Here is an 11,300-nt window from a genome sequence, read left to right on the forward strand (position 1 = left end):
CTTGTTGGGAGGTGGTGGATTGATGGTGAATAGGGTTGAGTGGTTAAGAAATTTTTTCAAGCAAGAAGATCTAATTTTGCAATCTCGGAGACACTTTACCATTAAAAATATGTTTGTATAGTTTTATTTTATTGATGTAAAGAAAATATTTGCTATGGTAACCATGCATGTGTCCTGAAGTTCCAGGACACTTGCAACTTCAAATCATTTTGTCCTGTTTTAAGACTAGACTTTTGATTTTTTGGTTTAGAAAGGAAATATTTCCAACATATCTAGATGATATTGCTTTAACGTCATGCCAATCACCTTATCAATTGCCTTTGAAGTAAGAGTATAAATTTACAATTAAATGTTGAGTAGTTCCTTGGGATGAATGGTCTTTATTTGTTAAGAACTCCAAACTGAATTTTATTGCTGCCCTAATATCTGAAGCCTAACTAAAATTCTGTTTGATAGACTGGTATTCAAACACACAACTATTCTTTATTTTGGGGGAGATTAATTTTCTTCTTAGACTTAATTGATCCATAGCTTTGGGATGGGCCAGCTTATGACCTTGTGTGTCTTATCAAGATGTGGACTTTGTCTGGCATAGACTGGGAAACCATTGGGGAGACAGGATCATATTGATTTGTTAGAAGGCTTACCTTGGCAGCAGTAGGAAAAAGGGACGGGAAGCAGGTGGCATGGGCTAATGGTCTATTCTTATCTTTTTCCCTTCAGATTCACGGGGGAAAGGAGCCTTCTATTGGGTATAATAATCCTGTGAAGTTATAGGGAAAAAGGGGTTTGCAAAACAGAAACATAACCAACACCCAAACACAAACATGTTCCTATGGGGTCCTATTGTCAAAACCATGGGACTTTTAGGTAATGTTTACCAAGCAGGCAGCCCATCAAACACTAAACACAAGACCATCACTGTTGCTTCACTCATCTTTATTACTAGCAGGCAGGTTTCTTCACTTCCAGTTTGCTTATCTTCCTTGCATGGCAACTGGTCAGATACTGAGCTTTGGGGATTGGGACAGGCAATTTATATTCTGAAATGGAGTCTATATATTTGTAATTTCCCCTTGAAAAAATTTCACATATACACAACAATAGAGATAATTGTGCCCCCACCCCAAACACATACATTCCCATTACCCATATAACTAGGAATATTTGGCCATATTTGCTTTATTACTAAACCCACCTTTTTGCTGAAGAATCTTAAAGCTTAAAGAATCTTAAGTCATTTCACCCTTACATACTTCACTAGGCACTTCTTAAAAATATAAACATTTTCACATTTTCTTACATAAACTACAGTTTCATTATCACATATAACAACAATATTAACAAAAATAATTCCTTGGTGTCCTCTAATATCCAGTATACATTCAAACATCCCAGATTGTCTAAAAAATGCCTCTTATAGTTAGTTGGTTTATTGAACTAAAATCCAAATGAAATCAAATTTATTTTATAAACATTTCATTGTACTCCAGGTATTAGGTTTTTCTAACAATTTGCAACCTTACCTTTTTCAGTTTACATTTAGCGTTTTCGTGTAGGCCACAATTTTGGAAACAGTTTAGATCATTTCATTATATTAGTTACCAAGTGGTTTGCTGAATGATGAGCCCCAGGGATAACCAGCCCCTAATTCCTGGGACTTGTGAATGTTATGGTCTATGGAAAAGATAATTTGCAGGTGTGATTAAGTTAAGGCTCTCTTGATGAAGAGAGTATCCTGCATTATCAGGTGGCACAAAATGCAATCACAGGTGTCCTTAAAAGAAGAAGGCAACCCCTTGATACGGATGAGTAGACCATGGGATGAAGGTGGAAGGAAACAGAATCCAGAGAGAAGATGCTACACTGTTGGCTTTGAAGATGCAGGAAGAAACCACAAACCAAGGAAATACCGGTGGCTCCTAGAAACTGGAAAGGCAAGGAGAATAATTTTCCCCTAGACTCTAGGGCCTAGAGCCTTGAGGAGGGCTCTACTGACACCTTGATTTTGTCCTAGCACAATCACTTTCTGTAGAATATGAAACAATTCAGAGGCCAGAGCTACTATAGAGGCAGCGTGCAGAAGAGGGGGAGTAATGATCTGGGCACTGGATTCTAGACCCCATACTGCCAAATACTGTAGGTCAAAGTCACTTGACCTTTCTGAGGTTCAGTTCCCAGATATATAAAAATCAAGAGAATACCCTAGCTGGTTTGGCTCAGTGGATAGAGCATTGGCCTGTGGACTGAAGGGTCCCCAATTCGATTCTGGTCAAGGGCACATGCCTGGGCTGTGGGCTCAATCCCCAGTAGTGGGCATGCAGGAGGCAGCCAATCAATGATTCTCTCTCATCATTGATGTTTCTGTCTCTCTCTCCCTCTCCCTTCCTCTCTGAAATCAATAAAAAATATATTTAAAAAAATCAAGGGAATAGATGGGATAAATTATACTTGGGGGCCCTTTAGTCTCCTTACTCTCTTTCTCTAGATGAAATAAAGTAAGCTAGACAAGGAAATGGAACAATAAGGACAGTGAAGAACAACAGAGGACACTGAATCTTATAGAAGGCTTTGCAACTGAAAGGGAAGGTAGGGAGAAGGGTTACACTACAAAGTAACTAAAGACATCTTATTACTTTATGTTGTGCTGGTGTGGGTATGTTTAAGTTCTGTGGATGGGACTGGCTTGGTTCTCACTGAGAGCAGGGCACTGGTCATTCTGTCTTTTCTTCCCAGAGTCACATCATAGACACAGCAACCTGATCTTCAAATATCAAGGCTCCAAATCTAGAGGTTGGTGGCTCTGTGTTTGAGTTTCCCCACCACAGAGAAGTCTTTGGATGCAGAACTTGGGAGCCTCTGGCTTCTTATGCAACAGCTTTCTTAGTAAACCTGGGAGGGGAATAACATTTATTAAGTATTTAATGGGCCTGGGTTAAAGGTTCTACATGTAGAGTCATTTAATTTTCACAAAAATCTCTATGAAGTTGTTAGCAGTGCCTCTGTTGTGCTGGCAAAGAACCTGAGGTTTAGAGAAGATATAATCTTGCCCAATGTGACACAGCTGGTGAAAGTCCAAGTCTGAAATTGGACACAGGCCATCTGTATACAGTTGAGCACGGCCCTACAGTTGACACGCTCTTCTCCTTGAAAGGTGATTTGAGGTGAGGTGGATGAGCACTTGACTAAGACAAGGTGTCCAAGTATATCTCAGACTCTGAGTCTACCTTTTCTCTAGACCATTGCATTTCCTGTTGCTTTCTTAGGTGAAAGAACATTGGGTACCCTTTATGCCTGGGCTTAGGAAACTATATGAAAGGGGTGCAGCCATTTCTCACCTACCACCTGGAGTCGCTTTATATAAATCTGAACTTGTACCACTAGTAGTCTATAAGGTATACTCTAGTATTTACCTAAATACTTGATTCTTTTCTCTTGGGTATTGTTCTCAGTTGTTACTTAGGTTGTATGTTCTTTCAGCCAAAGAATGATTTCATTGCTTTTTTCTTATAAACTTCCAATGTCTTACCATTGCTGAGCATATGAAAGAAGTAAATACACTTTATGTTTAAAACTTCAATGGATCATAGAAAAGAAAATGGGAAAAAAAATTTCTTTTCTTATCTTGAAATAGGAATAATGGCACCTTACATGGTGATTCTGAGTTAGTATACAGAAATGGGCAAAAGTAGGTTTACAGTTGTGATATGTGAAACACTTTATTCTTGTATTATTATTACTTATTAATTATTATATTATTTATTTGTATTACAACTATAAACCTACCTTTGCCCACCCCTGTATATAAAGTGCCAAGCCCAGGCATTTTTGTTGTTATTGAAATAGAGGGATTTCAAGATCTTACCTAGTTTAGTTTTTCATAAAGTCCATGGGTATATTTTGATAAAAAGATTTTATTTTGATAAAAAATTATTTTCCTAATTATTAAGATGTAAATTTCTTAAGTCAGTGTCTCTGAAACTAATTGCTGAACATATCTTTTGGGGTCCATGAGAATTTTTTTAAATTTATTTTTAATTTTTATTATTTATTTCTTTATTTTATTTTTATTTGTCCAAGATTTTATTTAACTCATTAATTAATGAAAGAACTAGTAAGATATCACAACTGTATCAAGGAGAACCCAGAGTGCTTATAGTCAGGTAAGGAATGTTGAAATACTTTTTTAAATGGAAACAAAACTGTCAGTATTCCCAGGGTGATAACCAGGCATTCCATGACACACAGTTTGCCTTTCAGTGGACAGGAGTTGCTTGCAGTGTGACATTTTCTGCACGTTAACTTTTATCTGTACAGAGTTTAAATAGCCTTAGTCAAAGACACATACAGACAGATGACCAGGATGCCTACTAAATGTCAAAGCCACAATTTTTCTTCTTTATGGCAATCTCCATTGCATGTAATATTTTACATTAGATATATAACTTTGTGGCTTATTTTTCAGAACTGATAATTTGTATCTAAAGAGGTGAAAATTACGTTTGTAAAATGCCCTAGTTTCATTCCTTACTTATTCCACACTCAGTCTGTTGAATCCATTGGTCCATAGATTAGCCACAACACTAAAAATTCTTTCCATACCAACAGTAGACACTGGAATTAAAGTAGGATTTTGAGCCAGTTTTACATATTTGTAGCAGCAGGCTCTTTGTTGAAAAACATTTCCACATATCAAGAAATATTCTCTCAAGGCAATGGTACAAGATACCAAAGTCCTCATAAAGAGGATTTGGAAGGACTTTTATTTTTTCCTTCATGGAGACAGTTTCCAGATTTGAACTATTTACCAGAAGAGGGGGGGTTTTCATTATTAGTCAAATACAAGTGCCACATTCAGGCTCTCGGAGTCTGGTAGAGGAAATTTCCAAAAGCAACACTTCTTCAGGCATTTGATCAAAGTTTGTGGTCTTCCTGGCTTTTGACCCCTGTGGTTTATGAGTCCCTGTAGTCCTTTGCAGCTGACACTTAGCACCATGAAATTTACTTAAAATTAATATGCAAGAGTTGATTTTTACCTTGTAATTTTAGTTCACTTTGCATATGTGGTTATAGCCCCTTTCTCAATGCTAATGTTCTCTATTTATGCTTTTTGCCTTATTTGTAGAGGTTTTACTTGTTCTATTGATATTTTATGTAAATTAGTTCTTGGGTTTAGCTATCATTTCTATAGGTTTGGTATTTAGTTTTTTAACAAACCAATTTCTGATTTTATCTATTAATCAATTTCTTACCAGCAGTTTTTAGTTTCTTGAGTTGAATGTTTAGTTGATTTATACTCTTAGTTGTTTAATTATAAAAATTTAAAATGATGTGTCTCTCAGTATAGTTTTGGCCTCTTCCCATAGTTTAACATATAGTGTTTTTATTATTTGTGTTTTTTTAAAATTTTTATTTTATTGTTTAAAGTATTACAAATAGTAGTACATATGTCTCCTTTTTTTCCCCATTGACCTTCCCCCGGCCTCCCCAACCCCCCCCCCCCCCCCCCGCACATGCCCTCACCCCCCAAACCCCCCAGTGTCTTGTGTACATTGGTTATGCTTCTGCTGAAGGGCACTTAGGCTGTTTCCAAATCTTAGCTATGGTAAATTGTGCTGCTATGAACATAAGGGTGCATATATCCTTTCTGAGTGGTGTTTCTGGTTTCTTGGAATATATTCCCAGAAGTGGGATCACTGGGTCAAATGGGAGTTCCATTTTTAGTTTTTTGAGGAAACTCCATACTGTCTTCCACAGTGGCTGCACCAGTCTGCATTCCCACCAGCAGTGCATGGGGGTTCCTTTTTCTCTGCATCCTCGCCAGCACTTGTCGTTTGCTGATTTGTTGATGTTAGCCATTCTGACAGGTGAGATGGTACCACATTGTAGTTTTGATTTGCATCTCTTGGATGATTAGTGACTTTGAGCATGTTTTCATATGTCTCTTGGCCTTCCTGTCTTATGTCCTCTTTTGAAAAGTATCTATTTAGGTCCATTGCCCATTTTTTGATTGGGTTGTTTATCTTCCTTTTGTTAGGTTGTATGAGTTCCCTGTAAATGCTGGAGATTAAACCCTTATCAGTGATAACATTGGCAGATATGTTCTCCCATGCAGTGGGTTTTCTTGTTTTGTTGATGGTTTCTTTTGCTGCACAGAAACTTTTTATTTTGATGTAGTCCCATTTGTTTATTTTCTCTTTAGTTTCCAATGCCCTAGGAGCTGTATCAGTGAAGATATTGCTTTGGCATATGTCTGAGATTTTGCTGCCTGTGGATTCCTCTAATATTTTATGTTTAAGTCCTTCATCCATTTTGATTTTACTTTTGTGTATGGTATAAGTTGGTGGTCTAGTTTCATTTTTTTTGCATGTATCTGTCCAATTTTCTCAACACCATTTATTGAAGAGATTGTCTTGACTCCATTTTATGTTCTTGTCTCCTTTGTCAAATATTAATTGAGCATAGTGGTTTGGGTCCATTTCTGGGTTCTCTATTCTATTCCATTGATCTATATGTCTGTTCTTGTGCCAGGACCAGGCAGTTTTGAGAACAGTGGCTTTGTAGTAGAGCTTGATATCTGGTATTGAGATCCTTCCTACTTTGCTCTTCTTTCTCAGGATTGCTGCATCTATTTGGGGTCTTTTTTAAAATTTCAGATGAATTTTTGGAGAGTTCGTTCTAGGTCTGTGAAATATGCCGTTGGTATTTTAATGGGGATTATATTGAATTTATAGATTGTTTTGGGTAGTATGGACATTTTAATGATGTTGATTCTACCAATCCATGAACACGGTATGTTCTTCCATCTGTTTATGTCTTCCTCTATCTCGTTTTTTAGTGTACTTAGTTTTCTGAGTAGAGGTCTTTTACTTCCTTAGTTAAGTTTATTCCTAGGTATCTTACTTTTTTTGGTGCGATGGTAAATGGGATTTCTTTTTTTTTTTTTTTAATCTCTCTTTCTGTAAATTCACTATTGGTATATAAAAATGCCACTGGTTTCTTGGCATTAATTTTGTATCCTGCTACATTGCCGAATTCATTTATTAAGTCTAATATTTTTTTTGATGGAGTCTTTAGGGTTTTCTATGTACAGTATCATGTCATCTGGGAATAATGACAGTTTTATGTCTTCTTTTCCAATATGGATACCTTTTATTTCTTCTTCTTATCTAATTGCTATGGCTAGTACTTCCAGTACTATATCAAACAGGAGTGGTGAAAGTGGGCATCTCATACCTGTTCTTAGGGAAAATGGTTTTAGTTTTTGCCCTGTGAGTATGATGCTGGCTGTAATTTTGTCAGATAAGGCTTTTATTATGTTGAGGTATGATACCTCTATTCCCATTTTGCTGAGGGTTTTTATCAAGAAACAGTGCTGAACTTTGTCAAATGCTTTTTCTGCATAAAATTATTTTTATCTCTCAATTTGTTTATGTGATGTATCACATTTATTGATTTGCAGATATTGTACCGTCCTTGCATCTCCGGTATAAATCTTACTTGCTCATGGTGTATAATCTTTCTGATGTAATGCTGAATCCAATTTGCTAGAATTTTGTTGAGGATTTTGGCATCTATGTTCATGAGGGATATTGGCCTGTAGTTCTCATTCATTGTGTTGTCTTTATCTGGTTTTGGTATTAGGGTAATGCTGGCTTCATAGAAAGAGCTTGGAAGTGTTCTTCTCTCTTGAATTTTTTGGAATAGTCTGAGAATTTTTTTTAGAGAAGTCAATGCATTCCCTGAAGTTGAAACAGATTAAGTTTTACCTCCATTTCCAGGATAATTTTTCCCACAATATAATTGATCAAGGAGGATCTTTGCATACATACATACACACACACACACACACACACACACACACCTAAACATGCATGCTATTATTTTTCTGAACCAATTTAGAGTAATTTGCATACATAATGTTTCTTCACCACTAAATAATTTAGTGTGTATTTTCATGTATTGCCTAAAAACAAGGAGATTGTCTCATATAAACAGTTTAATTTTTTTAAATAAATAGATTTTGTATATAGTCATTTATATAATCATCAATGCAGTACTATTATCAATACAGACCTTATTCAAGTTTCTTCAATTGTCTTACTGATATCATTTATAGTAAAAGCAGAAAAAATTTGTTATTTTCTGGTCTAGGATCTAATTTAGAATAATATGCTGCATTTAGTTGTCATGTCTTTTTTGTTTTCTTTAATCTGTAATTGCTTGTCATTTTTCTTTTGTCTTTCATGAGCTTGACTTTTTAAAAAGTAGAGACCATTTGTTTTGTAGAATTGCCTTTAATTTGGGTTTGGTCAACTTTGTCTTTTCATGATTTGATTCAGGTTATGCATATCTGGCAGAAATACCACAGAAGTGTTCTTCTGTCTTTCTTAGCACATCATATAAAAAACAGCTGATATTTATTCTATTACTGGTAATGGTAACTTTGTTCATGTAAGTCTTTAGATAATATTATGGGTATGATTCCTTTGCTGTTTATGGGTTGCAAATATTATTATATTCCACTCTGTGACTTGCTTTTCATTCTCTTTTAAAAAAATATTTTAAAAACTCTTTATTGGATTTATTGGGGTGACATTGATTAATAACATTATATAGATTTTGGGTGTACAATTCTATAATACATCTTCTGTATATTGTATTGTGTGTTCACTACTTCAAGTCAATCATCCTCTTAACATCTATCATGGAACAGTTCCTGATTTGAAGGTTGTCAATTTAATTTTTCCTTTTAATTACTGCTGTTTTTTTTGTTCATTTTAAGGAATCTTTTCCAATTCCCTAGGTCTAAAGATATTCTCTTCTAGAAACCTTATTTTGCCTTTCACATTTATGTCTGCTATCTACTAGGAGTTGATTTTTCTATATGGTGGGAGGTAGGGGTTATATTTTTTTCCACATGGGTATCAGTATTATTTAAAAAAATAATGTTTTTTACTACCCTCACCCCCATTCCTTCTGGTTACCATTATACTGTTGTCTGTGTCAGAGATTTTGTTTGTTTTCTTATTTCTTCATTTCCTGCTTTCAGTTTTATATTCCAAATGTGAGTGAAATAATATAAAAAGGGTCAACTTGATTGTGACAGAAGGTGATATGAATTTGGGTGGTGGGTATACAAAGCAATATACAGATCATGTGTCATAGAAATGTACACCTGAAACCTATATAATCTTATTAATCAATATTACCTCAATACATTTAATGAAAAAAAGAAAAGGTAAAAACAGAATCTTCTTTATAACTGTTTTGCAAGGAATTTTTGTTGCAATTCAAATATCTATAAATGTCTGGATCTGCTTCTAAACTTGTTGCATTTTCTATTTGTTTATCTTTGTGCAAATATCACAATATCACTAACTACATATTAAATTATTTTAATACTTATGGGACTATTCCGATTTTCTATTTCTTGATTTTAAAGTTTTGGTAAATGCAATTTCCTAGGAATTTGCCCATTTCATATAAATTAACAATGTGTAAAGAAGTTTATAACATTTTCTAATAGTATTCATAGTAGCAATATGATCAATAATGGTGAACTCTTTTCCTTCCCTAATTTTGATTCTGTAATTTATTTCTTGATCAGTCCTTCAGGGATTTCACAAACTTATTATTTCACAAAACCAATTTCCGACTCTGCTGATCCTTTCTATTAAAAGTTTTTTAACTATAATTTTCTGCTCTTATCCTTGTTGTTTCAATTATTTTCTTTTTCTTGCTTTCCTTGGCTTTAATTTGCTCTTCTTTTTACTTTCTTGAGATGACCATGATTTTTTACACTTTCTTTTTTTCTAATATGCATCTGAGGCTATAAATTTCCCCAAATATATTTAAAACTACATGTAGCTTTAAATATATTTGATAGATTTTAATGTGACATATATTCATTAGCATTAGTTAAAAATATTTTCTAATTCTTGTCATTTTTTTCATACTTTAAATTTTCAGACAGGTGGGATTTTCAGTTACCTGTTAGGTATTAACTCTGGCTTACTTGAACTGTGGTCAGAGAAGATTTTCCTTTAGTAGTGCTTTTGTCTTAAAGTTTACTTTGATGATGTATCAGATCCTGTTAATATCCTCATATTTCCTTGGACCTTGCCATTTTTGTGCACACTGATGGTTTTCTATTGAAATCACCTGTGACTCTGCACCTGTGGGCTTTCTATGGTAAGCTTGGCCCATGTGCAGAGCAAGTAGGCCAGCAGTTCTGAGAAGTTGATGCCCCAGTAGAAGCTCTCACCTAGTGACAGATGGGAATTGGAGGATAAGTACCTCAGCTTCATCATCTGTTTTGGAAGGACAGCTTTGAGGGGATAGTCCACATAATCTCTCAGAAGTTCTTACTGGGGTTGAGTCCCAAGTTCCCACAGTAGTAACCTGATCATTATTGCCCCACTGTTAGTTTCCTTCTCTTTCATCACCTTTTATCCTTTTCAGTTCTCCCACTGGAGCTTCATGGGATCATTTCCCAAATAAACTATGTGTTCTCAAATATTTGTCTTAGGCCTGTTTCAGAGGGAATCCAACCAAAGACAGTTTTATGTTTTAGTGTTGGCATAACATATCTTTTTTCATCCTTTTACTTTTAGCCTTTCTATACCCTTTTATTTTAGATATGTCTTAGCAGTATATAGTGCTTAATTTTCTTTATTAATAATACAGCATTTGTTTTTATTTTTTAAATTTATTATTATTTTTTGTGTGAATCCTCAATTGAAGATATTTTTTCCATTGATTTTTAAAGAGAATGGATAGGAGGGGGAGGGAGGAAGAGGAGAGAAGGAGAAAAAAGAGAGAGAAAGAGAGAGAGAGAGAGAGAGAGAGAGAGAGACATCGATGTGAGAGAGACACGTTGATTCGTTGCCTCCAGTACAGATTCCTACTAGGGCCAGGAATGGAACCTACAACCTAGATATGTGCCCTTGACTGGGGATGTAACCCTCGACCCTTCAGTGTTCAGGCCAACACTCTAACCACTTAGCAACAAAGGACAAGGCCATCATTTGTTTTTAATTGGATTATTTAGTTAACTTCTATTTATTATAATTATTGACATATTTGGGCTTAAATTTTAATCTTTGCTTTCTATTTCCCCTCTTGTTATATGCCGTCTTTTCCTCTTCTTTTCTCACTTTTTGTTTTTGATTGATTTAATGGTTACTATTTGCATACTCATTTTCTACTTTGGTGATTAGAGGTTACTGTGTCCATCCTCAACTTATCAAAATTAGCATTACCAGTTGAAGCTATGACTCATTGTTCATAGCTGACAT

Source organism: Myotis myotis, unplaced genomic scaffold (genome assembly GCF_014108235.1).
Source record: "Myotis myotis isolate mMyoMyo1 unplaced genomic scaffold, mMyoMyo1.p scaffold_m19_p_2, whole genome shotgun sequence".
Taxonomy (NCBI): Eukaryota; Metazoa; Chordata; class Mammalia; order Chiroptera; family Vespertilionidae; genus Myotis; species Myotis myotis.